This window comes from Bos grunniens, chromosome 13 (assembly GCF_055505025.1).
Source record: "Bos grunniens cultivar Pamir isolate PY7600 chromosome 13, Bosgru_T2T1.0, whole genome shotgun sequence".
NCBI classification, from domain to species: domain Eukaryota; kingdom Metazoa; phylum Chordata; class Mammalia; order Artiodactyla; family Bovidae; genus Bos; species Bos grunniens.
The window spans coordinates 59,588,321-59,615,524 of NC_141177.1; positions in this window are offsets into that span (position 1 = coordinate 59,588,321).

The following is a 27,204-nucleotide window of genomic DNA, read 5'->3' on the forward strand; positions in this document are numbered from 1 at the left end:
TTTTGGCTTTTTGGCCACAAGTCATGTGGGATTCCCAGCTCCCCGACTAGGGATTGAACCTGCACTCCCTGCATTGGAAGACTAAGCCTTAACCACTGCACCATCAGGGGGAAGCCCCTGACACTAACCAGTTTTACATTTCATGTTGTTGTTGTTCGGTCACTCAGTTGTGTCCGACTCTTTGTGACCCCATGGACTGCAGCATGCCAGGCTTCCCTGTCCTTCATCATCTGCCGGAGCTTGCTCAAACTCATGTCCATTGAGTCACTGATGCCATCCAACCATCTCATCCTCTGTCATTTCATAGCCACTGGAAAAACCAAAGACTCAGCATTGGTAAGACGAACTTACTCTTTGAAAGCAGCTGGACCATCAAACAAATTTCGTTTGACATTGCACTTGAGGCAAGGATTGCTCTTCCTGTGTCACTGTAAACAAGGTGTTCAGAACAAGAAGAGTGGGGAAAATAAGAAAAGGAGAGAAAAGGGAGGGAAAAGAGTCTGTCCAGTAGGGGAGGGAGGAGGAAGGAGAATGGAATGGTGCATCTCCTGGAAGTCCTGAAAATCATTGAGATGAGTTTATCTGATGATTTATCTAAATGGTATTATCAACTGTAAGCCAATCCAAATTCTTTGGAAATTTTTCTGACTGGAAAAAACAAGTAGAATGATAAAATACCTGTAGTGAAGTAGTGTTGATAATTGGACTTTGGAACCTCTTAGGTTAGGAAATTTAAATGTATTTTGATAATAGCAACTCAGAAGCCATAACTTCCAGGCTGCCTCCCCAACATATATTTCTTCTTATCATTGTTCTAGCAAGACCCCAACTTTCCCAGTAGCAAGGTTTAGGTGTGACTAACCTCACCCTCAGCTCCAGGGTGAGCCCTGATTGGCTTTAGTAATTCAAGATATCCTATTTCTTATGAGAATTATTTAAACTTTTATTATTTTGGCCACACTGAGCAGCATGTGGGATCTTAGTTTCCTGATCAGGGATTGAACCCACACCCCCTGCACTGGAAGTGGAGTCTTAACCACTGAACTGACAGGAAATTCTCAAGATAACCCATTTTCCAAGCCACAGGGCTTGGTTCAGGAATAGACATGTGATCCAGCTGGTGCAGTGAGATACAAGAAGAGATGTTTAGGAGCTCTCTGGACAAGAACTGTGTGAACTTCCTATAAGGGGCTTGCCCTCTCCCCGGAGACACATGATCAAACCAGCAGTCCCAGTTGTAGCTGGCGGAAGTCTTGAGACCTTTACAGGAAATGCCCTGAAAATGAAGTTAACTCTATGACATACACAGAGGAGACAAAACGGGATGCTTGATAGCATGTTCATTTGGTAAATCTATTTTTTTGAGATACGTATATTGTATCAAATGTACCATGTATATATATCTTCTTTTAAACATTTTATTTTGAAATAATTTTTAGACTTAAAGAAAAGCTGCAGAAGTACTCAGAGTTCCCATAGACCTCTACCCGGATCCCTAATGTTACTACTGCTCAAAAGGTTATACTTTCTATCTTTAACTTGTCACTGGCCACCTTCAAACAGTATTACACCATTTCACACAGAGTGTGAGTCCACTTAATCCCTTCCTATCCTTTGTGCTCTTATCATCATACACTTGATTTCTCCACGTGGTAAAAACCACAGATATGTCCTCACTGATTTTGTCTTGCAAAGTCAATTATTTTTTGAATAAGTGGAAAACTCATTCATATTTGCTCACGTATTTACTCTTTTCGGTATTCTTCATTCCTTCATGTAGATCTGAGTCTTTATTAGTTTTATTAAGGATCATCCTTCAATGGCCTGGAGAACGAATTTTCTTTAATATTTTTTGTAGTGTGGTTTTGCTACCCCATTAATTTTCCATTTCTCTGTTTGCTGAACATTTCTTTATTTTTGTCTGTCTTTTTGGAAGACATTTTTCCTAGATTTAGAACTCCAGGTTCACATTTTCCCTCTTTGATCACTTTAGAAATGTTGTTTGTCTTCCAGTTTGCATTTTTTCTGATGATTCAGTGATATATATTTTCTTCCTATATGTAATGTCTTCCCACCTCTTATCCTCATACTGATTTTTTAAATTATTATTTCTTTTAAATATTTATTTGTCTGCATCGGGTCTCCATTGCGGTACGTGGGATCTTTAGTTTCGGCACATGGGATCTAGTTCCCTGGCAAGGGATTGAACCCAGGCCCCTGCATTGGGAGCATGGAGTCTTAGCCATTGGACCCCCAGGGAAGTCCCCCTCATACTGCTTTTAAAATTATAAGTTTATCATGGTTTCTCAACAGTTTGGTTATGATTTTTTTTTTCACTTGATTTTTTCAGACATCTTTTTCTTCAGATGACTTCTGTCTCCCCCTTTTCCCTCTTTTTCCACACTCCAGTTACAGGAATCTGGACCACCTGATATTCACTGTCCTACGGGGTGTCAACACTTTGTTCATTCCCATTTTTCATGTCCCATTATAGTTTGTTACAAGACATCGAATATATTAAATAGTTCCCTACTCTGTTCATTTTTTTTTCTTTTTTTCCTCTTCTTGTTTCGGTTTGGGTGATTTGTTTTTTCCAGTGCTTTTAAGTCCATTGATCTTTCTTTCCCCCTGAATGTCTAATCTACCGCTAATATAATCCAATAAATGTTTTATTTTATATATTGTATTTTTCACCTCTGAGAGATTCCATTTCATTCTTTTTAAATATACTTTTTTCTCCTCACTATGTTTCTGCTTTCTGTTAGATACTTGAACATATTTATAATAGTGGGTGTTAAAGGCTTTTTCTGCTGATTCCATCATTGCTCTCATTCCTGGGCCTTTTTCTACTTTTTGCCCTTTTATTGACTGGTTTGCTTATTGGGTGCTGGATATTGTGAGTATTATGTTGCTGAGTATCTGAATTTTTTTTTCTTTTTGTGAAGGGTGTTGAGCTTTGTTTTGATTACAGGCAGTTATTTGCAAGTCAGTTTCACCCTTTGAAGCTTGTTTATTAGCTTTTTTCAGGTATGTCTAGAGTAGTCTTTAATCAGAGACTAATTTAATTCTAACTAATATGTAACACTTCTGAAATCTCTAACCATTGCTCCAAGTGTTCAGCATGGTCTTGGCATTCTGCAAAATCAGAACCTGAATATCTCCCAGCCATGCCTGATGCCTGGGAATTGCTCAGCTTATAAAATATGCAGATTTACACATTTCTCTGTCTCTGTCTCCTACATATCCAAGTTTCTCTGGAACTCTGTCTCTGCTGGTCCTCTCTCTGCACCCTGGTCTGAAAAAGGCTGCTAGTTCCCAAACATGCCATCTCTGTTAAGCTGAGGAGCTTGCCCCACAGCTTCCAGCTTCTAAGCCACATGATCTCCATGCCCATCCTGACAAATAGATGCTTCATTCCTGCTTCTTCCCAAGTAGGTCAGTTCCAATTAAGTTGTATTGTTGGAACTTAGAGTCCCTGGTGGCTCAGATGGTAAAGAATCTGCCTGCAATGCAGAAGACACAGATTCGATCCCTGGATTAGAAAGATCCCCTGGAGGAGGAAATGGCAACCCACTCCAGCATTCTCGCTTGGAGAATTCCATGGACAGAGGAGAAGGGTCTTTGGACAGGACTGAGGAACACTTTCACTTTCAAATCATACCTGGGACCCTAGGTCGTGCTTTGCTTTCAGTCTCTGAACTCAGTCTTTGGGGGAAAGACTTTTTTACTTCTCCAGCTCTGTCCCTTCTCTCACTGTCCCCAGATGTGGTTCACTGTCCCTAGACCATAAGGAGTTTGCTGTCTCCGCCCATCATTGACTGAGGTGAATGGGGATGTTCCTCCACCAGGTGTCCTAGCTCTCACCTCCCTGGACCTACTCTGAAGTTAATACATATGGGAATCCATGCAGGTTGAAGCAGTTCTCAACCGGAAGAGGTTTGTACATCTACAGAGTTGGGATTTACTGGGATCAGCATATGGGAAGGTAACTTCCCTCCATGGGTTCCTAGAATATCTAAAATCAAACAAGACTCACCACTTAAGGGAATCCATTTCTTCCTGAGCCTGCCCTACCCATGAAAAAATTTCTATTTTTCCATTAACATTCTTTTGACTTTATTTCTTGCAAATAAATGCCCTAACTTTTCAGGCACAGAGAGCATTCACAGCTTCCCTGCCCAGAGTTACCCCACAGTGAAGCTGACCTGCTGGACACACCCTGGTGTGGGTGCGTACTAAGCCACTTCAGTCCTGTCTGACTCTTTGAAACCCCATGGACTGTAGCCTGCCAGGCTCCTCTGCCCATGGGATTCTGCAGGCAAGAATACTAGAGTGGGTTGCCATGCCCTCCTCCAGGAGATTGTTCTGACCCAGGGATCGAACCCGCCACGTCTCTTACATCTCCTGCTTTGGCAGGCGGGCTCTTTATCACTAGCACCACTGGGGAAGCCCTTGGAGAACCTCAGATCCAATTACTTCTCCAATTCTGAGATAAAGAGGCAGATGGACCAACGATAGGGAAAGGAAAACCCTAGTGCACAAACATTTCACAAAATACGTCAACAACCTAGACAAGAGGATGGCCTACTTTATAGTTAAAATTTTTCCAGTATGTGAATCACGGGACCTCCCCCACCCTTTTAAGCTTCTTTTCCAACGTAATTCTATAAAACGGACTGTGTCAAGTGACAACCCCCAGTAGTAGACGATCGTGTATTTCTGTCAAGAGGGAACTGTTGTAATATGGTTGTGTTCTACAAGGCTGGAGATATGATTCTAATTACCTCATTTTTCTTTTACTTTCTTTTATTCGGTGGCACACTAATCACTCCAGATCTAGATTCTCTGTGGAAGGAACTGATATTGTGCTCCAAGTGATTTTCTCTGTTTCTCTCTACCTTTATCTGGGTAAGAGGCAATAGTTTGTCTACGAAAGTGTGTTACTCCACTATTACATTTTAGAAACCAAGACCTCTTAGAGCTGTCTAATATGTATCACTTATTTTCAGAGCTGCTTTATTCCTGAGGGCGGAAAAAAAAAAAGAGAGAGATAGCTGACCTAGGCCCCTGGCTAGCTGACAAAACCCTAACTGATTTTTCTTTTCTTAATTTAAAAGATGGCAAAATGATTTTTCTTTTTTTAATTTAAAAGAAGGTGATTTATCTGTGATGAATGGTCAAAAAATAAATGATCAGAAGGCCATGTACAATCAATTTGCCCAAGAGTCTGGGTGAAGCACTAGACAAGCACACAGATTGCAGAGGATTGAATCCTGGCTTTTAAATTGAGTTTATGTCTAACTTTAGGCATAGTATTTTATCCTTCTGATCTGTAAAAGGAAATAATAATTTCTAACTCACAGATTTGTAAGGATCATGCGAGAAAGGTTTTAAATGCATCTGTTACACGGTATTCATTTTTTTCTGTTAGTTTTTATTATATGTTTCCCAAAACATAAACTGTTCTGAAGAATCCTGTGCCTGTGTGCTAAGTTCCTTCAGTCGTGTCCAACTCTTTGCAACCTAATGGTCTGTAGTCCACCAGGCTGAAGAACAACCTTATACTAATGCTTACAAAGCTTAATTTTTATCCTTTGGGGCAATCAAGTTGATTAAAAATGTGCAATAAAATGTTTGACATAGAGTTTTTAACTAATTTTAACATTAGTACTGAAATAGAAAAAAGTTATATGTTGACCAGAGAGATAGTTAGAAAATATTCAAAACCAGAAGAAACCATGAAATATTATTTTAAATGTTTTATTACAAATTTTTGCTTTGTTTTATTACGAAGGGAAATAAACATGAAAAGAGCAAATCTCATTCATAAACATTTGCCCAGAGACAGCAATATTTAAAGCAGCAATAGATAACTTTATCAGAAGTTTTGTGGAGCGTTTTTTCCCACTGACTTCAATTATGATTTCAAGAAAAAAAATTAGTAGTATGTCTTAAATTCTGTTTCAGGCCTATTCTATTTCAAGTTCATGCCATCTGTGTTTAAGACTGCTAGACCCAAATAACCATCAATAGTTACTTAGGAGCCAGTAAATAAACTATGGTACATCCACAGAACAAATGTCTACAGTTGAAAAGGACCCCTTTGTGCTAATATGGGAAACCTCACCCTAGTAGTAAATGAAAAAGTGAAATGTAAAACAGTGTAACACCTTGTACTGGGTGGCAAGTACATAAATCTGTATCTGTTGTATGCACAGTAAGTCATACAGGAAGAATACAGAAGAAGCTCCCTTGCATCTACTATGGAGGAAAAAAGGGTGGATAGGCACAAAAATAGGAGTGAGATTTTGTAACATATATATGTTAATAATACTTTGATTTTTTAAAATGTGATGGAAACTTATGAGAATATAGCTTTTTAAGGCCATGAAAATGACAGGAAAAAAATACTATTTAGTGGAAAAGAAGGTTCCGGAGACGTACACACAACATGATGCCAGTTTTGAAAAATTGCAAATTTCTGTGTTCATATGCACAGAAATATGCAGTGGAATTTTCACCAAAATTGTAATGCATGGTAAAATTTCAGGTCATTTTGGCTTTCATAGTTATACTTTTCTAAATAATTTGAGTATTTTTTATTTAAAAACAATAAAATGGGACTTCGCTAGTGGTCCAGTCATTAAGATTTAGCCTTCCAATGAAGGGGGTGCCTGTTTGATCCCTGTTCAGGGATCCCACATGCCTCAGGGCCAAATTTCCAAACCAAAAAACAGAAACAATGTTGTAACAAATTCAGTAAAGGCTTTAAAAATAGTCCACATAAAAATTTTTTTAATTAAAAAAAATAAAAACAGTTAAACTATTAATAAAGGCTGATAAAAATCTAAAAATCATAGGCAAAAAGAAAAAAAAGCAGGAGAAAGAAAAGAGAATGGAAGAGGAGATGAGAAACAAGTGTGGCTGTAAAAATTCACGTCTTCAACTCCTTCAAGTGTATGCTCACATTTCACCTTGTCTGATCTCACGAGTCTATTAACAGTGTGATCTATACCCCACTGCCTACCCATCTAATTCCCCTTATTCAATATTTCTATTTTTCCATAGCATGTATCACCTTGCAGCACAGTATTTTAACCTATTTGTTTAAGTACATTTAAAAGAGCCTGGCATTTAGATGTTCTATCAACGTTTGTTGAGTGAATAAATGAGGTCTCCACTGAAGGTTGGTGTTCCACTGAACTGAACAATAAAACTTGCTTCATTAAGTGACATCCTTGTTGCAGAAGGCTGAGAGTTTTCCTCACTTTGAATTTGCAGTTTATATGCAGAGTACATCATGAGAAACGCTGGGCTGGAAGAAGCACAAGCTGGAATCAAGATTGCTGGGAAAAATATCAATAACCTCAGATATGCAGATGACACCACCCTTCTGGCAGAAAGTAAAGAGGAACTAAAAAGCCTCTTGATGAAAGTGAAAGAGGAGAGTGAAAAAGTTGGCTTAAAGCTCAACATTCAGAAAACGAAGATCATGGCCACTGGTCCCATCACTTCATGGGAAATAGATAGGGAAACAGTGGAAACAGTGTCAGACTTTATTTTGGGGGGCTCCAAAATCACTTCAGATGATGACTGCAGCCATGAAATTAAAAGACGCTTACTCCTAGGAAGGAAAGTTATGACCAACCTAGATAGCATATTCAAAAGCAGAGACATTACTTTGCCAACAAACGTCCGTCTAGTCAAGGCTATGGTTTTTCCAGTACTCATGTGAGAGTTGGACTGTGAAGAAAGCTGAGTGTCGAAGAATTGATGCTTTTGAACTGTGGTGTTGGAGAAGACTCTTGAGAGTCCCTTGGACTGCAAGGAGATCCAACCAGTCCATTCTAAAGAAGATCAGTCCTGGGTGTTCTTTGGAAGGAATGATGCTAAAGCTGAAACTCCAGTACTTTGGCCACCTCATGCAAAGAGTTGACTCATTGGAAAAGACTCTGATGCTGGGAGGGATTGGGGGCAAGAGGAGAAGGGGACAACAGAGGATGAGATGGCTGGATGGCATCACTGACTCGATGGATGTGAGTTTGAGTGAACTCCGGGAGTTGGTGATGGACAGGGAGGCCTGGCATGCTGCGATTCATAGGGTTGCAAAGAGTAGGACACAACTGAGCGACTGATCTGATCTGATCTATCCCTTTCCTGCTGAGCCTCCCTACCTTCATCTAGTCTCACCCACTGAGGTCATCACAGAGCACCAGGCTAGGTTCCCTGTGTTATTTAGCAACTTCCCACTGTTTTACAGATGGTAATATATATATGACAATGCTGCTTTCTCAATTCATCCCACCCTCATTGTCCCCCTTAATGGACATGAGTTTAAGTAAATTCCGGGAGTTGGTGATGGACAGGGAGCCCTGGCGTGCTGCGATTCATGGGGTTGCAAAGAGTCGGACAGGACTGAGTGACTGAACTGAACTGAACACAAAAACATAGTTTGTTAAGTCTTTGAGAAATGGTTCAAGGGTAAGAAAGTTTGTAAATACATTCTGTACATTCTCATAAGTCACTAAGGAAGTGGTGGATGAGTTTTCAAACAAGTAAATTGAGTCACCTGTTCCCTTCTTTTTCATTCTGTTTTCCATGGTTCCTATCATCTTTCCCTTATTTTCTTATTTGAGATGGATTTTGTTCTTGTGATTGGTAACTTAGCAATATGAGGTCATACGGAGGGGGAAGGGTATAGGATCTGAATGGGTTTGGGGCTGGAAATTGACACCTCAAGAGCAGTGGTCCTGTGTTTCCCTGGTGGTCCAGTGGTTAAGAATCTACCTTGCAATGCAGGGCCCACTGGTTAGATCCCTGGTCTGAAAAGATCCCACATGCTGCTTGGCAACTGAGCCAGTGTTCCACAATACTGAGCTCATGTGCCGCAATTACTAAAAAGCCTGTGTGTATGCCCTAGAGTTTGTCCTCTGCAAGAAGAGAAATCCCCTCAGTGAGAAGCCCTCACACTGTAGCTAGAGAGTAGCCCTCACTGGCTGCAACTTAGAAAGCCTGAGCGTAGCAATGAGGACCCAGTGCAGCCCAAAATAAGTAAATATCTTTTTAAAAGAGCAGGGGTCCTCAACCTCTGGGATCTGATACCTGGTGGCCTGAGATGAAGCTGATGTAATAATAATAGAAATAAAATGCACCTAAAGAAGATACACCCACTCCAGTATTCTTGCCTAGAAAATCCCATGGACGGAGGAGCCTGGTAGGCTGCAGACCATGGGGTCGCTAGAGTCGGACACGACTGAGCGACTTCACTTTCACTTTTCACTTTCATGCACTGGAGAAGGAAACGGCAACCCACTCCAGTGTTCTTGCCTGGAGAATCCCAGGGATGGGAAGCCTGGTGGGCTGCCATCTATGAGGTCGCACAGAGTCGGACACGACTAAAGTGACGCAGAAGCAGCAAAGAAGATACAAGAATAAGAATGGTTGGGCAGGAAAACACACTTTGGGAGCTAGAGGCTGAGTCCCGTGGAGCATGCCGTTGCCCACTGGGCTCTTCCACGCACGTTCTTCGCCTCTGCCTCCGCGCCCGGGTCAAAAAAAAAAAAAAGAATGGTTGGGCAGAAGGAGTCCAAAGTGAGGCTCTTGAGAGAAGAACTTAGGAAATGTTCTGAGTCATCATTTTTTAAGACACGTTTGCAGAATATAAATTCCCACAGTTATTAATACATTTTTTGTAAACAAGAAGGGTTCTGTATTCAAATCAGTTAAAGAAACAGTGAGTTAGATGGCGTTTCTTTACCACAAGACTTCCCAGAGTCTTTAAGACGCTGCCATAAAATGTGAATCTCCAAGAGGAGCTTTTCTTTGCAGCATTTCCCTTTTCTCTCTTTCTCTTTTTCTCCTAGAACCCATTTCTCTGCAGATCATCTTGCAGGACAACTCTTCCACTTGATAGAGGGGGCTGGTTAGAACTGGTCCCAGGTTTCTGCCCTGCAGTTTGGGGTTCATATCAGAGCTCCAAAGCCAGAGGGTCAGGGTGAGCCTAATCCTCCATGGAGTGGCAGCAGAGCAGAGCGGACAGGTGGACTTGAAAGCCAAATAGATCTGGTTTGGAAGGCTCCCAAGACCACTTTTGAATTGGGCAGTTTGGAGCAAATGACTTAATCTTCTGCAGTCTTGCATTTCTTCCTCTATGAAATGGGCCTCCTACTGCCTAGGGTAGTGGTGAGGAGTTAAATGAAATTATTACAAAGCACTTAGCATAGTGCTCATCAAAGTAAAATTTCAATAAACGGTAATCAGATCAGATCAGATCAGTCGCTCAGTCGTGTCTGACTCTTTGCAACCCCATGAATCGCAGCACGCTAGGCCTCCCTGTCCATCACCAACACCCGGAGTTCACTGAGACTCACGTCCATCGAGTCAGTGATGCCATCCAGCCATCTCATCCTCTGTTGTCCCCTTCTTTTGCCCCCAATCCCTCCCAGCATCAGAGTCTTTTCCAATGAGTCAACTCTTCGCATGAGGTGGCCAAAGTACTGGAGTTTCAGCTTTAGCATCATTCCTTCCAAAGAAATCCCAGGGCTGATTACCTAATAGTTGTATTTAATTTTGGGAAGGGTCTAGGTTTTTTCTTTCTTTGGTCATCCTATGTGACATATGGGATCTTAGTTCCCCAACCAGGGATTGAACCTGCACCCCCTGCAATGAAAGCTTGGAGTCTTAACCACTGGACTGCCAAGGAAGTCCCAGGGGTGGGTCTAGGTTTTGTTTGTTAGTGTTGATGTTCTTTAGGCTGGTCCAGCTCTTCACTGGGGTGGAGTGTTTTGCAACTCAAGGGGCATCCCCGTTTCCAAATTTCTCTCTTGACTTGCGGTGTCTGCAGTGGCAGAAATCATTTCAGATCCCGCGCCCCCCCCACCACCCCCCCACCCCGAACAATGGGCTCAGGCTATTGCTTTCCTCCAGATCTAATTGGAGAAGCTCAGGCCCGGGTCCCGGTGAGCTTGCAAGTGAAAAGAGGCAACACCTCCTGCCATGAGGTGCTGCAGGAAGCTGTCGCTCACAGTATCTTTATTTCTTCTTCCTTTATCCTGCCTTTGCAGGACATGCAAAACATCATCACAAAGGCTGACCTTTAGTTAATGTAGCAAACTATATTAGAAAAGGGAGTTGAGCAGATAATTACTTCTTCCATGTTGCCATTTTTTTCATCACATTTTTTTCATTTTACGTTAGCTAAGACTTTTTATAAATTCCATAGAGAAAATGAATAGTCTTGTGATAATGTGGCATCTTTTTGGGCCCAGTGCATTAGCCTGCTGATACATAAGAGGCTATTTATTATCAGGAATTCATATTACCTATAATAATCATTATTGAAAATGTAGCTGTCTTAGCCTGGTCTAGATAACCCTGCATGGGTAGTGCCAGCATATCAAAGCATTTGATTTGCATGTTAATTCAATCTAATTTTTCCTAAACTGCCTTGTTCTTTTTAAATGTGTGGTTTATCCAAAAATACTTGCTTGCATATGCTTTTCCTGCTCATAACCGGGTTGTTTGGAGCTGCCTCATAGGATCCAGGCAAATGGTTATTTCCCATTTCCTCTAATAGGGCACTCCTGGTGGGCTGCCGTCTATGGGGTCGCATAGAGTCCGACACGACTGGAGTGACTTAGCAGCAACTGCAGCAGAGTTACTACTGGATATGTCCAGATATTTTGTCCAAGTTTGAAAGAGGTGGGTGTAACTTGCTCTTCCATGTGCTTATGAAAATTGATATGAATGCTTTTTTTAAAAAAATCCACAGGGATTTCCTTTTTTCTCCAAAAAGACATCTTTATCCCTAGCTTTCAGGCTGATTTTTCAGTCTTTTAAGCATTTAAATCAATTATAATTTCAAATAAGAAAGAAAAAAATGTGTTTAAAATCAAATTATTTGCCAAAAAGAAAATCCAACTTGGATCTGAACTCTCCTGAATTGTTCACTCAGTCAACAAATATTTATTGAGCACTGGCTGTTGTGCTCATTACATAAGATGCCGAGAGTGAAATAAAGATAAATTAGTCACCATCACTTTCCGCAGCAGTCCTATAGTTCCATGGGTGAAACAAGACAGATGCAACTGTATGTAGCAACACAAAGGGATCATAGGGATGAAAGAGAAGGAAAGGAAATAAAGTGCCATCCATCATAACTCAGACAAGGAAGAGATTAATTCTTCCTGCAGGAGGATTTGTACATGCTGAGGCATATCCCTTCCAGCATTTTCTGACTCTTTCCATCAATTCTTGGTAATGCCTTCACTCTATGCCATGATTGGTTTAAAAATGAGGACCAGACATCTCACAGTCCCACGTGCTTCTGAAGGGACCCTGAGGTACACATTATATGAAGCGAAGTGAAAGTGGCTCAGTCGTGTCCCAGTCTTTGCGACCCCATGGACTGTAGTCTGCCAGGCTCCTCTGTCCATGGGATTCTCCAGGCAAGAATACTGGAGTGGGTTGCCATTTCCTCCTTCAAGGGATCTTCCTGACCCTGGGATCAAACCTGGGTCTCCTGCGTTGCAGGCAGATTCTTTATCATCTGAGCCACCGGGGAAGTCCTGCAAGAACTTTAAAAAACAAAAACAAAAACATGCTAATCAAGGTGTTGATTTTTAATCTAAAAGTTTAATTTTTTGTTGCATATATTAACTTAGAAATACCTCTCTTCGACATTAGTATCTACAAAAATTTAACCTAAGCTTTGAAACACTAGAGAAGTAATTTTCTTAATGCTGCTAAAGGGCAGAATAAAGATGATCAAGGCCTGACACAGGAGATGTAGACAACAACGAAGGCTGAAAATGTTTGCAAACAGATACTCTAGAATACAGCGCTGTCATGAAGGAAACTCAGAACGCATGAGTCACTTCCTCACCCAGGAGTAGGAAGGCCAACACCAGCCCGCTGATGAAGAGCAAAATTTAAAATAACCTAACTAAATTGGGGAAGTGGTCAGAATTCTTTTTTAAGTTCGCTGAAGATAAATGCAGGGTGTCCCTTCAGGACAGGGAAATGAACTCTGCAAAAAGGAGAGGAAAAGTGACTGGTTACAGGCAAGGATGTCTAAACAGGAGCCAGCAATGAAAATAGATAAGCTGGAGTCAGTCATAACAACAGCTTTTTCAAAACTGGGTGGTGGTGTTAGGATGTGAAAACAAGAGCCTGGAGGGGCGGTGAGGTCCCCTCCCTTTATGCTTGTTTTTCTCAAACTTCCCTGGAGCACAGGGTCCATTCCTGAGTTCTGTAGTTAGAAGGACTCTAAGAACTTGGGGAAGATTCTATCCCTAAATTCAGCCAGGATTAGAAAGTAAGAGCTATGCAAAACAGGGTCTGAGATGGTCCAGAAGAGAAAGTCAAGAGGTAACTTGACTGATTGGTGTCCTTCATATATATATAAAATTCGGCTGTTCTTTAGTTTCACTAGGGAGTAAACACACTGTTTTAGCTGTAATATGAATATTTGGGGTTAACTATTCAGAGAACTGTCTCAAATGGAGTCCAAACCGTAGTTCAGGCACACTTTTCTCTAATCTGAAAGCCCTCCTTTCTTGGGACTGGGGAGGGTGGTGGTGAGAGGCCTACATGGGGTGGGCACCCTTCTTTTCCTGGTTTGAATTGGCTTAACACTGGTAGAGATTTGCAGCTATTCTTTTCTTTTTCTTATGATTTTTAAGGCATTCTTCCTCTGGGGTACAGTAGCAGTCCTCCTGGCTCCTTGCTTCCGCTTCCATCCCATGCTATTTTTGCCTCTTGTAAAAAAAAAAAAAAAAAAATTCACTTTTATGACCTTCTTGGTTTTCATTTCTGCATCCTCTCTGTCAGTGTCATCCATCAGCTTCTTGGTCCCCCCCTCCCCTTTTTCAAAGTCTTGGCGTCTGGCCTATAAGCCCTACCACCATTCCCAGTAGCTTCCCTGCACGTGTGAAAATACATTTGATCAAATGGCCACTCACTCCTCAAATTCTCATCTCCAGGACTCTACTCCAGGTCATCAACTCCAGTGCACATGCATTGCCTGGGTGTTGCATCACTCGAAACTCCTCCATCTTCAGAATTTTTGATGCAAACAATCTCTGCGCATCACTTCTTCCCCTTCTGCTCAGTTGCTCCCCTGACATCATTCTTCAGCCTCATCCAGACTTCAGTTCTTTGCACCAGCCTTAGGTTCACAGGGGTTGGCCTTCTCCTGTCTTGATTTCCCTCCTCCTCCAGCAGAGATATGGTTTAGCGATTTTATAGCACTTTCACTAATGCTCACTACTCCCTTACCCTTTTAGCTTTTTTGTTTCCCTTTTCTGGCAAAATCTCATCCTTGATGAACCCAGTGATCTACATCCAGTCCCCAGGAGCTGAAACTTCCCGGGAAAGTCACATGAGAGCAAATTGGTTTTAGTGTCAGTGCCTAAAATTTTGTCTCAGATGAACCCACTCACTGTGTTTCTCTGATTAACTCACTCTCTTCTTGTATAGTTGCTGAGTCTGACTCTTTGTAGCCCGCCAGGCTTCCCTTTCCATGGGATTTCCCAGGCAAGAATACTAGAGTGGGTTGCCATTTCCTTCTTCAGGGGGTCTTCCCGACCCAGGGATCAAGCCTGTGTCTCCTGCATTGGCAGGCTGATTCTTTACCATGGAGCCACCTGGGAAGCCAGCTCACTCTCCTACTTTCCACAAAAACTACTGCAAAGCTTCTCCCCACCCTTGTAACCAGCTACCCAGATACACGCAAACAAACACACTCACCCTTCCCTCACTCTCAGCAGAATATCTGCCTGCTGTGAAAATGAAAGCAACACAAAGAACACTGAAGCTGTGACGGGAGGACTCTGTCACTGTCTGGATACCAGACATTCATAACTCTCCCTTCCCTACCCACCTCCTCAGAAACTTAACTCTCCAACAACTTCTCCCTCAAGGAGAATCTCTCACCAAGCTGAATCTTTGTGTTCTACCCAAGGGCCTCCCAAGTATTCACCCTCTCATACCCACTCAGCCATTTTTCCAGCTGTCCCATCACAGCCAAAGCACTTGAGCTTTCTAGCTTCACTGTCTCCCGTTTTATTTCCCATGTGTTCCCAACTCCTCCTTCTGGTGGCCACTCAGTTCTCCATTAAAACCAGTCTTGCTAGGGTCAGCATGAGCTTCGTGTCCCTAGATTCAGTGGACATTCATAGCCCTCATCTCACTCCATCGCCGTAGCATCTAATACGGCTGCTCCCGGTCTCATTGCTTGAAACATGCTTCTTCCTGGGTGTGGGGAACATGGAGCTTGTTTTCTCCTTACCTCTCTGGCTGCCACCTCTCCTTCACACACTCATTCTCCTAAACTTGGCCATTCAATATTCAACACACAGCGTCAGGCCCTGTCTCTCTTTTTTTCCCCACTGTGTTCTCTTCCTACACGTACCCATCAATCAGAGTTCATGGATGACTTATGAATGTCCATCTCTGGACCAGACATTTCAACAGAGCTTCAGACCCATTTATCCACCTACCAACATGTCATTACCATGTGGATGTCTCAAAGGTACATCTGCATTTCCAGAATTAAATCATAACCTTCCCATCCACCAGTCCATGGTCCTCTTCTACTTCCCTTATCTCAACAAAAAGACACTCTCATCTTTATTATTGTATAAGCAAGAGGTATCTAGGAATCACCCTTAACCTCCCTTCTCCCTTGCTTACACACTGATTCTAACATCTGGTCCTGTTGGTTACATCTCCTAAATATCTCAAATCCATTCTCCACCTCAACCCAAGCCACCAACACATGTCTATATAACTTCGGTAGCCTCTTCCTGCAGCTACCTAGCTCACTGGACTCACCTCCTAAGAACCACACTTTCCCCCTCTCCTCCACTCAGAAACCAGAGTGATTTTGGGGAAACATAATTCTGAGACTGACTTTCTTCTGTTTAAAACCCTTCCAGAGCTTCCATTGCTCTAAGAATAAAGCTGAAACTCTTAAAACTAATACAATTTTGGATCATCAGTTGTACTTGAATTAAAAAAAAAAAAAGACAAAATTCATTGTTCTTCTTCAGATGAGCTTTCAGGTGAGCTTTCAGGATGTATTTCCTGCCACAGGGCCTTTGCTCCTCCTGTCCGCTCTGTTTGCAATTGTCACTTCATGAGTTACAACTTCCCTTTTGCTCTAAGTCAAGGCTGTGGTGTGCTTTGCTTAGTCACTCAGTCATGTCCAGTTCTTTGCGACCTCATGGACTGTAGCCCACCAGGCTCTTTCTGTCCATGCGGATTCTCCAGGCAAGCATACTGGAGTGGGTTGCCATGCCTTCCTCCAGGGGATCTTCCCAACCCAGGGGTTAAATCCAGGTCTCCCGCATTGCAGGCGGATTCTTTACTGACTGAGTCAACAGAGAAGCCCATGAATACTGGAGTGGGTAACCCATCCTTCTCCAGGGGATCTTCCTGACCCAGGAATCGAACTGGGGTCTTCTGCAATGCAGGTGGATTCTTTACCAGCTGAGCTACCTGGGAAGCCCCTAAGTCAAGGCTTCCTACTATCAAATAACCTCTAGTGTGGTTTCAGTTTTACAACTATTGGTATGATTGTGTGATTCATGTTTTTCTACCCTACCTGAGGGGAACTCTGCGAACACTGGAACCAGGCTGGCCTGGCTCACCACTGTCATGCCCAGTGCTAAGTATAAGATGAAGGTGAAGTTGAAGCCGCTCAGTCATGTCTGACTCTCTGTCACCCCATGGACTGTAGCCTACGAGGCTTCTCCATCCATGGGATTCTCAAGGCAAGAATACTGGAGTGGTTTACCATTTCCTTCTCCAGGGGATCTTCCCGACCCAGGGATCGAACCCGGGTCTCCCACATTGGAGGCAGACGCTTTAACCTCTGAGCCACCAGGGAATCCCATCCAAAATATCCGTTAAAGGAAAAAAATGAATGCATAGATAAGATTGCTGGGAAAAATATCAATACCCTCAGATATGCAGATGACACCACCCTTATGGCAGAAAGTGAAGAGGAACTAAAAAGCCTCTTGATGAAAGTGAAAGTGGAGAGTGAAAAAGTTGGCTTAAAGCTCAACATTCAGAAAACAAAGATCATGGCATCCAGTCCCATCACTTCATGGGAAATAGATGGGGAAACAGTGGAAACAGTATCAGACTTTATTTTTCTGGGTTCCAAAATCACTGCAGATGGTGACTGCAGCCATGAAATTAAAAGACACTCCTAGGAAGGAAAGTTATGACCAACCTAGATAGCATATTCAAAAGCAGAGACATTACTTTGCCAACAAAGGTTCGTCTAGTCAAGGCTATGGTTTTTCCTGTGGTCATGTATGGATGTGAGAGTTGGACTGTGAAGAAGGCTGAGCGCCAAAGAATTGACGCTTTTGAACTGTGGTGTTGGAGAAGACTCTTGAGAGTCCCTTGGACTGCAAGGAGATCCAACCAGTCCATTCTGAAGGAGATCAGCCCTGGGATTTCTTTGGAAGGAATGATGCTAAAGCTGAAACTCCAGTACTTTGGCCACCTCATGTGAAGAGTTGACTCATTGGAAAAGACTCTGATGCCGGGAGGGATTGGGGGCAAGAGGAGAAGGGGACGACAGAGGATGAGATGGCTGGATGGCATCACTGACTCGATGGACATGAGTCTGAGTGAACTCCGGGAGTTGGTGACGGACAGGGAGGCCTAGCGTGCTGCAATTCATGAGGTCGCAAAGAGTCGGACACGACTGAGCAACTGATCTGATCTGATCTGAACTGCTCCTTCTTGTGAATCTATATGAATATAAATTGACCATATAATTCATAACTAAATTCTTGGGGAAAGGATCAGATCAGATCAGATCAGATCAGTCGCTCAGTCGTGTCCGATTCTTTGCGACATGAGTTGCAGCACGCCAGGCCTCCCTGTCCATCACCAACTCCCGGAGTTCAGGAAAGGATAGTTTTCTTTAAAAGCAGCTCTATACATAATATGCAATCAATCCTTTGTTACCGACATGTTCCTCTTAGATTACAAAAAAAAATCTAAATATTCTGCCTAACAATTTTATTTCAGATTTCCCTAATGGTATATAATATTCCACTTCCTATGGAATTTGAAATAAATGAAATATTTTGGTTTTCAGTTTGATATGTTTGGTTTCTCTTCTTTTTCTTTTTTTTTTCCCACTCACTTGCATCTAAGCTTCTCTTTTTCCCTGCCCAGCAGTCTCTGCTTCCTACCAGGGCCTTCCAGGGTAGAAAGGGCTGCACCAGAGCTGGAGCTCAGCCATAGCAGTGATGGGCAGTCACGGAGGCAGCGTTGTCCAGGGCGGTGCCTGTTCCTATCGGAGCCCAGGACCCCTCAGCTCCAGTTCTGGTACATGCTGTCCTCACTGCTCTTGCTTGGAGGAGCTCTTTTCTTATTCTAAACTTAGCTTTGCAGTCTGAGTTATTCCTATATATTTTTTTAATTGAAGTGTAGCTGATTTACAATGTCTCGGGTGTACAGCAAAGTGATTCAGTTATATGTATATCTATTCTTTTCCAGGTTCCTTTCTACTATCGGTTATTATGCAATATTGAATATAGTTGCCTGTGCTATAGAGTAGGTCCTCGTTGCTTATCAGTTTTATATCGAGAAGTGTGTGCCTGTTCATCCCAAATCGATAAATTATCCCTCCCTCTGCCCCACCTTTCCCCTGTGGTAACCATATCATTCTTTTCTGTGTCTCTGAGTCATTTCGGTTTTGTAAATGTGTTCATTTGTATCATTTTTTTAGATTCTATGTATAAGTGATATCATATATTTGTCTTTGGGTTACTTCATTTAGTATGATAATCTCTAGGTCCATCAAGTTGCTGCAAATGGGATTATTTCATTCTTTTTGTGTGTATGGCAGAGTCAATCCTGTCTAATCTCACATACGACATCATATCCATCCATATCTGCTGAGAAGGTTTCCTCTGATGCTTCAAAGCTGAGATAGACCTCGGTCCCAGCTGCTGGAGCCTCTGGCTCTGTTCTCCAGGAAAGGAAGAACGTGTGCCTTGTGGGGTGACTCGGTACACATCTGCTTCTTCATCCTCCCCTTTCTCCCCCCTTGGGAGCCTGAAGCAGGAGCAGCCCTCCTCTCCATGCTCGTGTGCTCTGCCCAGCTCAGTGCAGTCTCCTTCACGTGCTCCCCTTCCACTCACCTCTTAAGCGCTCATGTTCCTCAGGCCACCACCTCACATTTCCTCTTTGTGCCTTGTCTCTTCTCCTTGGGGAATCTCCCATTCTGAAATACCTATTGCCTACACAAACTTCCTTCTTAACTTGTGGATATATGTACTCAACACATACTTGCGATTTAACCATTCACCACTGTTTTCATTGAACATAAAGCTGTGACAAGCAAGATAGGATGGGTGACGATTCCATAGGAAGCCTTCAGTCCCAGGGGCAGAGAGCCTTTCAGGGGCCTCCAGTTCCCATCATATAGGATCTACTTGACTTTGAGCAAGCTGAAGTTGTGCTTCCCCTGCAGTGCGGCTGCAAAAGTTGGACCATAAAGAAAGCTGAGCACTAAAGGATTGATGCTTTTGAGCTGTGGTGTTGGAGAAGACTCTTGAGAGTCCCTTGGACAGCAAGGAGATCAAGCTGGTCAATCCTAAAGGAAATCAGTCCTGAATATTCATTGGAAGGACTGATGCTGAAACTAAATCCAGTACTTTGGTCACGTGATACAAAGAACTGACTCATTGGAAAAGACCCTGATACTGGGAAAGATTGAAGGCAGGAGGAGAAGGGGATGACAGGAGATGAGATGGTTGGATGGCATCACCGACTCAATGGACATGAGTTTGAGCAAGCTCCGGGAGTTGGTGATGGAAAGGGAAGCCTGGCGGGCTGCAGTTCATGGGGTCACAAAGAGTAGGACGTGACCGAGTGACTGAACCGAACTGATAACATCTTTCAGAAGGAGCAAGTGACATTCTTACCACAGCAGCACCCATACAGCCCAGGATATTAGTATGCCCGATATGCTCATTTATGTATTCTCTCTTCTGCAGTTTAGCAAGATACAGGAAACATCTTGTAACTCCAAAAAAAATTTCCTCACTAATAGCATTCATAGAGAAACAGTCATCTGAAAAATCTAATGGTAGAAACATTCTGGCTGTAGCACACAAGTATATTTGATCTTGAATGTTGTTTTATAAATGTACCCTTAAAATTGGGCACTATTCACAACTAAATGATTGACTATGATATAATTATTCATTCTAAAACATCTGTTTGCTTTACAAAAGAAACATAAGCCCTGGAAGTCGTTGGTTTGGGATTTAATTTAATTAGTGAATTTAATGCATGTCTCTGAGATTGCTCATTTTACACTTCTGCTAAAGGAAGGTGGCTAGCTTGTCAGAAAGAATTACCTACAAATTGGCTAATTAATTGCTTCAACCGTTGTACAGTGAGATTCACATGAAAATAGAAAAGGGCGTTCCAAGGACAAAAAGTATCTGCATGGCCATCATACTTCTTGTCACCAGCTCCAAAGAAATGTCTATTTGTGGACATCCAATCAGTAAAAGAACTGCTTGACTAATATAAAGCAGATTGGCTTCAGGAAAAAAATATATATGGAAATTTTTATTATTTCTTATCTAATTAGAGAAAAATACCCAGTATCAAAAAACCAACTTTTCAACATTTAATATAAAATGAATGTTCACAGATATGAATAGTGCTTTTCATGCGATAATTTTGAAAAAAAAAAAAACAAATTAAAGACGACATCTATACAAGGTTATTTATATGTTTTCCAGACAAGATGGACTTCCCCAGTGGTTCAGAGATAAAAAATCCTCCTGCAATGCAGGAGACACGGGTAGACATGGATTCAATCTCTGGGTCAGGAAGATGCCCTGGAGGAAGAAATGGCAACCCACTGCAGTATTCTTGCCTGGAAAATCCCGTGGACAGAGGAGCCTGGCTGGCTCCAGTCCATGGGGTTGCAAACAGTCAGACGTGACTGAGCACGACACCAGACAGATAACACACTCCAGACGATGTAGTGGAAGCCTGAGGAATTTAAATCTTAACAGGCTATAAGGATTCAAATAAAAAGGCCTTCAGGCTGACCTAATGTAGCATTTTACTGACTACAGGGTCTTACCTCTGGTTTTGAATCATGTCTAACTCAGCCTGCATAGATAGCTCTAGACCTACTGTGTTGTGCCAATGTTCCCCAAATCTGGAGAACGACGCCACCACATTGCATGTTACAGAACCGTATCAACTCCACCCAAATTCCATTCAATTCACAATCAAGTAGTTCAAACTTCCACATTAAAATAAATCAAGAGTTATTACTGATATGCCTCCCATTGGAGTCCCTCTGAAGGGGCCATGCTTTAGTGTTCTGTAATCATACATGTTTAATGAAAGATGCCTCATCAACAGAGGGTAACACGTGAACTCCATAGTTTGCATCCATACAAGAGCATTCATGCTGTGAATCCTGCTTCTTATCCATCTAGTGAGCCGCCTCTCCTCCCAGGCCCCCCAGGTCGAATGAATGTTGGAATGGATTTGATTCAGCCATTTGTTAAAAGCTGATATGGTATGAGAGGCAATGATAGAATCTGGTTTTTACCTGTGGTTACAACTTTGTCAATCTTGTTTTAGACTTAAACTGCTGCATGTCCTGGGCTGATTATCGTGTAGTGGCATATTTCTGCAGCCTTCCTGAGGATGAAGGTGCTTTTTCCAGGTTCATCCAAGTTGGTAGAAGAATTAAATACAGAAAATGTGATGGGGGACAGGTCAAAGTGAATAGGATTCTGGCCTCTTGTCTGTTGCTGCCAGTGCCCTTTGAGATTGGACGAACTCTAATCATCTCCAGTTTTTAACTAAATATTTTGGCTAGGATTCCAAGTCACTTTGCTGTGAGACCAAAAAGGGGAAAGAAATCAGGCCAGAATGCAAACTTCCATGATTAGATTTTTAAAATATGAAATTTTAATATGGATGCCACTTGGTTTTGGGGTTAGCAGCAAAGCAGGTACAATTCTCTCCAGCTCTGGGCCTTTTGTTTCTTTTTTCATATTCAAGGCAGCAGGAAAAAAAAAATTCGCTTTTACGAGTTTAAGCGGTTCAATCTATAAAGATGTCTGAATGGTTATAAAATGTAATACTAACGACAAAAATAATCCTTCAAGACAAGATAAACATTGCAGAATCATAAGATGAGGCTGTTAATTATGTCTGTCCAAAATGACAGATTATATCCACCTAAACTAGGAAGTGAAGAAACTAAATCCTGCTAAGTTTTTTATTGGACCTTCCCCGCAAAAGCAAGTCAATAATTCTTTCCTTTAAAATATGTTGTGATTAATGACATGAAAACAAAGAAGGACTTCCCTGGCAGCCCAATGATTAAGACAGCTGGGTCTCAGGAAGTGCCCTCCCCTGGACAAACTCCCTTGCCCTTCGGACATTATCACATAACCCCTCTCCAGGGACAGCTTGTACTCATGACTGGCTAATGCAGGAGTATAAATACCTACACACCTGCCAACCCTCCCTCTCCCATCCTCCACACCTCCATTTGGAAAGTTCTAGAAGGGTCACCCTAATCTCTGAGCTCCATGTAGATGAGCCTGAGGCCTCTGCTGCAACTGCATCAAAATTCAGCTTCTTCCTCAGCCAAGTCCTATATTCCTCACACTGTTCCTGAGCGAACTCTCTGGCAAACATTCTACCGGCAATCTCCTCCCGTCTCTTGTGGAACCTGACCTGTGACAACGTGAGACTTCCAAGTCACTGCAGGGGAAAGGGGCAAAATGAATAGTTCTCATAGCTAAAGTAAAATTTAAAAGGAAATCAAAAATAATTTTTGTAAAGAGTATTTTTTTAACCGAAAGCATGAAATGAGTTAACAAGATACATGTGTATGTGTTCAAATTTCCTCTATTAGAAGACAAAGACTCTCCAATGAATCAAAAAAACAAAATCTGTGTCCTATTTTGTCAGCTATTTATTTCATAGATATCAGCTGAGGTCATCTTGACCTTTTAAAATTAAAATAAAATTGGCTCGAGCCTTTCACCCCGAGTCCTTAGGGAAGCACAGTGCCCTCCTCTGATATTTCTACAAACTCCTGGGCACTCACACTCGTGCTGGCAGTTTCTGTTCACCTCTGGACACGATCTCATTCACGACTCAGCATGGCTGTTTTCCTCTCTCCGTGCCCATCACTGCTACCCACGCCCTTCCCTTGATTCTCCGACAAACCTCTCACTCAGAGCAGAGCTGTGTGTTCAATCCCATTGGCTAGGGTTAGGGAGATGGTTTTAAACCATAGAAATTCAAAAAAACTTAAAACTGGGTTTGATATTCGTATTCTTAAATTCATGTTCTTTGATGACAATTTTTCATGGTTGTTTCCTGATACAATTTCCCCTATTTAGAAACGACTGAATTTAAAAACTACTGAAAAAAATTTTTAAACTACTGAAAAGTCCAACAATAGGCAAAGAGGTACTTAAATCGTGAGAGCTCCATATGGTGAGAAACTGGAGCAATTTTATTTTCAAATAATATTTAATGACTCCATAAAATGTTCTTGGTATCATAAGTAACAGTAGTTAAAAACATAATTGTGTATAGACAGTTGTGTATATTTTGTGACCCCAAATATATAATTTTAAAATTGGAAGGAAATATACTAAATGGTTAAGTGTAGTTTCTAAGTAGTGAGATTAATATGTGTATTTTTTATACTTCTTAATTTTTTAATTTTAAAAAATGAATACATACTACCTTTAGAATTAGCGCCAATAAGCAATGCTATTTTGAAATTTCTATTGGGTAAATACTGTGGAGATTAGAATGCCTTAAGGATTTGGGTGGCTGGAATAAAGCAATTATTTATATTAATTATCCTCAAGCCTGTTAATTTCTTTATAAGGATAGGAAATCAGGCCCTTCTGAAGAGAATGGCAGTATTTCCTACTGCTGTGCTGAGTATAGTGAGAAAGAGAAGGTGGGAGGGAAAGACAGAAAGAGAGAGAGAGAGGCCGACACCTTACTGTCGTTCACTCAGTTGTGTCTGATCTTTGAGACCCCATGGACAGCAGCACGCCAGCCTTCCCTGTCCACGGTCTCCCAGAGTTTGCTCAAACTCGTGTCCATTGAGTCAAAGATGCCATCAACCATCTCATCCTCTAACGCCCCTTTCTCCTCCTGCCCTCAATCTTTCCCAGCTCAGGGTCTTTTCCAACGAGTTGGCACTAAATACAATTAATTTATACTTGTAATACAATTGTGTCAAATACTATTTTATATTAAATACAAAAAATATTTCTATTATCATATGTACTGTTGTCTATTTTTTTAATATAAGTTCTTTATCTACTACTGGTAAATTGTAGGAGCTTAAAGAATTTTTTAAACTGGAAAAGTATGAGTGTTTTTCTTCTGAGAGAATGTGAAATCTGAATTAAAGAAATAGGTATATTTTACAGTGCTTCAAGGATCTCTTCTATGGAAAGGCAATGGTAACTGGGTCACTGATAATTATCAGTAAGACCAAGAAAGTATAGTTTTCTCTTGAGGGCCAGCATAAGAGTTTCCCTCCAGGTCACACATTCCCCCTCCCTCTCCCTCTCCCCACCCCCCATCCCAGCCATTCCTCAACCCCCCTCCCCCATAACCTCCATAAAAATGACTTCCCTGTAACATATCTGTGAGCTGCGGGCTCAAATGAACCAGCCCACTGTCCCGGGAACATGAAGGCACCGATGGTGTCCACTGAGAAAGGCTCTGGCTTCTAATTAATAAGCCAGTGTTCCACTAAGGAAACAAAAGATGAATGATGGGCTAAAGGCGCTCTTATTAAGACGTCTTGTCTTTCATAAAGTCAGAGGAAATGGAAAGAGGAAAAGCGTTTTTCCTAATTAGCTTCAAATTTTCCCTTCACCCACTAATCAAAATCTGTTAGGAAGGAGATGGGGATTTTTTTTGGCATTTTCCTCATCTCAAGCCAGCAGCGCCCTCTTTGTCAAGGCGGAGCTTGACTGGTCGGACCCAAATTCACTGTGGGGTTTGGAGAACCCCACTAAAGTGGGGTTTGTAGAACCACAGATCTTAAAGTGAAGACCCCAGAACTTCCCCCCACCCACTGAAATTCTGACTCAGCAAATCCAAAGCAAGCCTGGGAATCATTTTACAAGCTGGCCACTTGAAAAGCTGAGACCTGTAGAGCAATGCTTTGTGACTCTTTTAACAGACTTTTGGTGATTTTGAAGTATGAAGATCTGGTAACTTCCTGGTTCCCAGGACCTCTGTTTTTACAGATAAAAACCTACAGAATGTTTTTTATCCCTTTAACAAAACATCTTGCTTTGTGAACTATAATCCTTATGAAACTGGTGAGAAGGTTGGAGATCTCAAGAAATCATCTAATCTCTCTCCTTCCAGCCAGACTGAATATAAATTTGGTGCTATCATGGAGATGATGCCTTTTGTTCTATTAGTTCAGAATCACTAGTGATAATGGTAAATATTCCCAAGACACACCATTTAGTGTTTATTTAAAAATATCATTTGATGTGATTGTATAAATCAAGATCAGAATTATCCTTAATTATTGCACACACACATGTATGTATATGTGTGTGGGCTCTTCAGTGACCAAACCAATTGTAAGACCTAGAATACACTTTTTAAAATATTTGCACATGGTTGTAAACATAATAGAGTTATATAAAATTCAAACGTTACAGAAATATTTAAGGCAGTCTCTCTATATATACATATGTGTGTATATGTGTATATATATACACAAACATATATGTTATGTGTATATCTAAGCTTTTCTTATATATGGAACATTCTTAACATAAACGGAATTCTATAAAATGTAGTATTATACAATACATGGTGGATTGTTTCCCTAGAAGTACCTCCTCCTACCTCCTTGTATAGCTGGATAGCCTTCCACTAAATGGCTATATGATGGTTTGTTTAGTTATTCTTACAAGGAATCAGTTTGGTCTATGTTTTGTTTTGTTTGTTTGTTGTTTCTTTGTTCCTCCACCAGTGATCTGACCTGTGCTCCCTGCAGTGGATGCTTGGAGTCTTAACCACTGGACCGACAGGGAATTCCCTGGTCTACATTTTACAAACAACCCTCCCAATCCTACTGAATCTTCAGATTTTTGCCCGTTTGTCTCTTTTTTAAGGTATCTTCTCTGACCCGTAAATTAGGTTTCCTTGCCTAATAGATGCTTTCATAGCCCCACGAGTCTCTCCATGGTTGCCTGATCCAACTTGACTATTGCCTGTGTGTGATTATCTGACTAGAGTCTGAGGCCTCTACCAGACTGTGGGCGTCATGTGTGCAGGGAGGGGTCTCTCTGGTTTTGCTCCCTGTGTATCCGCAATGACCAGAATAGTATATGGAAAGTCGTAGGCTCATCATAAATATTTTTCAAATGAGCTAATCTCTTTGCCCATTTCAAAAGTGGTTTCTGTAGGATAAGTTCCTAGACAAAACTTATTAGAAAGCCTGACAAAAGGTATGAGTACTGTTTTATTTTTTTTTTATAGATTTGAGTTTATAGTCATAAAAATATTATTCATGGTAGAAAAGCTTCAATTTGCCTTTCTAGGCAAGGAATATTGTTTTTTGTTGTTCTTTAGCCTCTAAGTCATGTCCAACTCTTTTGCAACCCCATGGACCCTGCCAGGCTCCTCTGTCCATGGGATTTCCCAGGCAAGGATCCTGGAGTGGGTTGCCATATCCTTCTCCAGGGGATCTTCCAGACCCAGGGATTGAACCCGCATCTCCTGCACTGACAGGCAGATTCTTTATTACTGAACCACCAGGCAAGCCAGACAAGGAATATAATACATAAATATAGTAGTGCCTATTAATATGTGATTTGAGGTTATGCATATGTTGAGGTCATATGTTGAGGTTATGCACTAGAAAATTTTACATATGTGGTGTATAGTCAAAGAGAGATAGGATCACACATTTGAGAAAAGATCCTTGAGGAAGGTAAGATTAGGTCCTGGGAGTAGACATTCAAAACCCTCCACTGACCCCTCAAAATTATAAAAGTGGTAACTGCCAGTAAAAGTGGTAACTTCCCAAGTGGTAGAAAAAAGTTTTGTTTACAAAGAGGTACAATTAAGTTGGAGGTGAGCATGACTCCAACAATAGAAAAC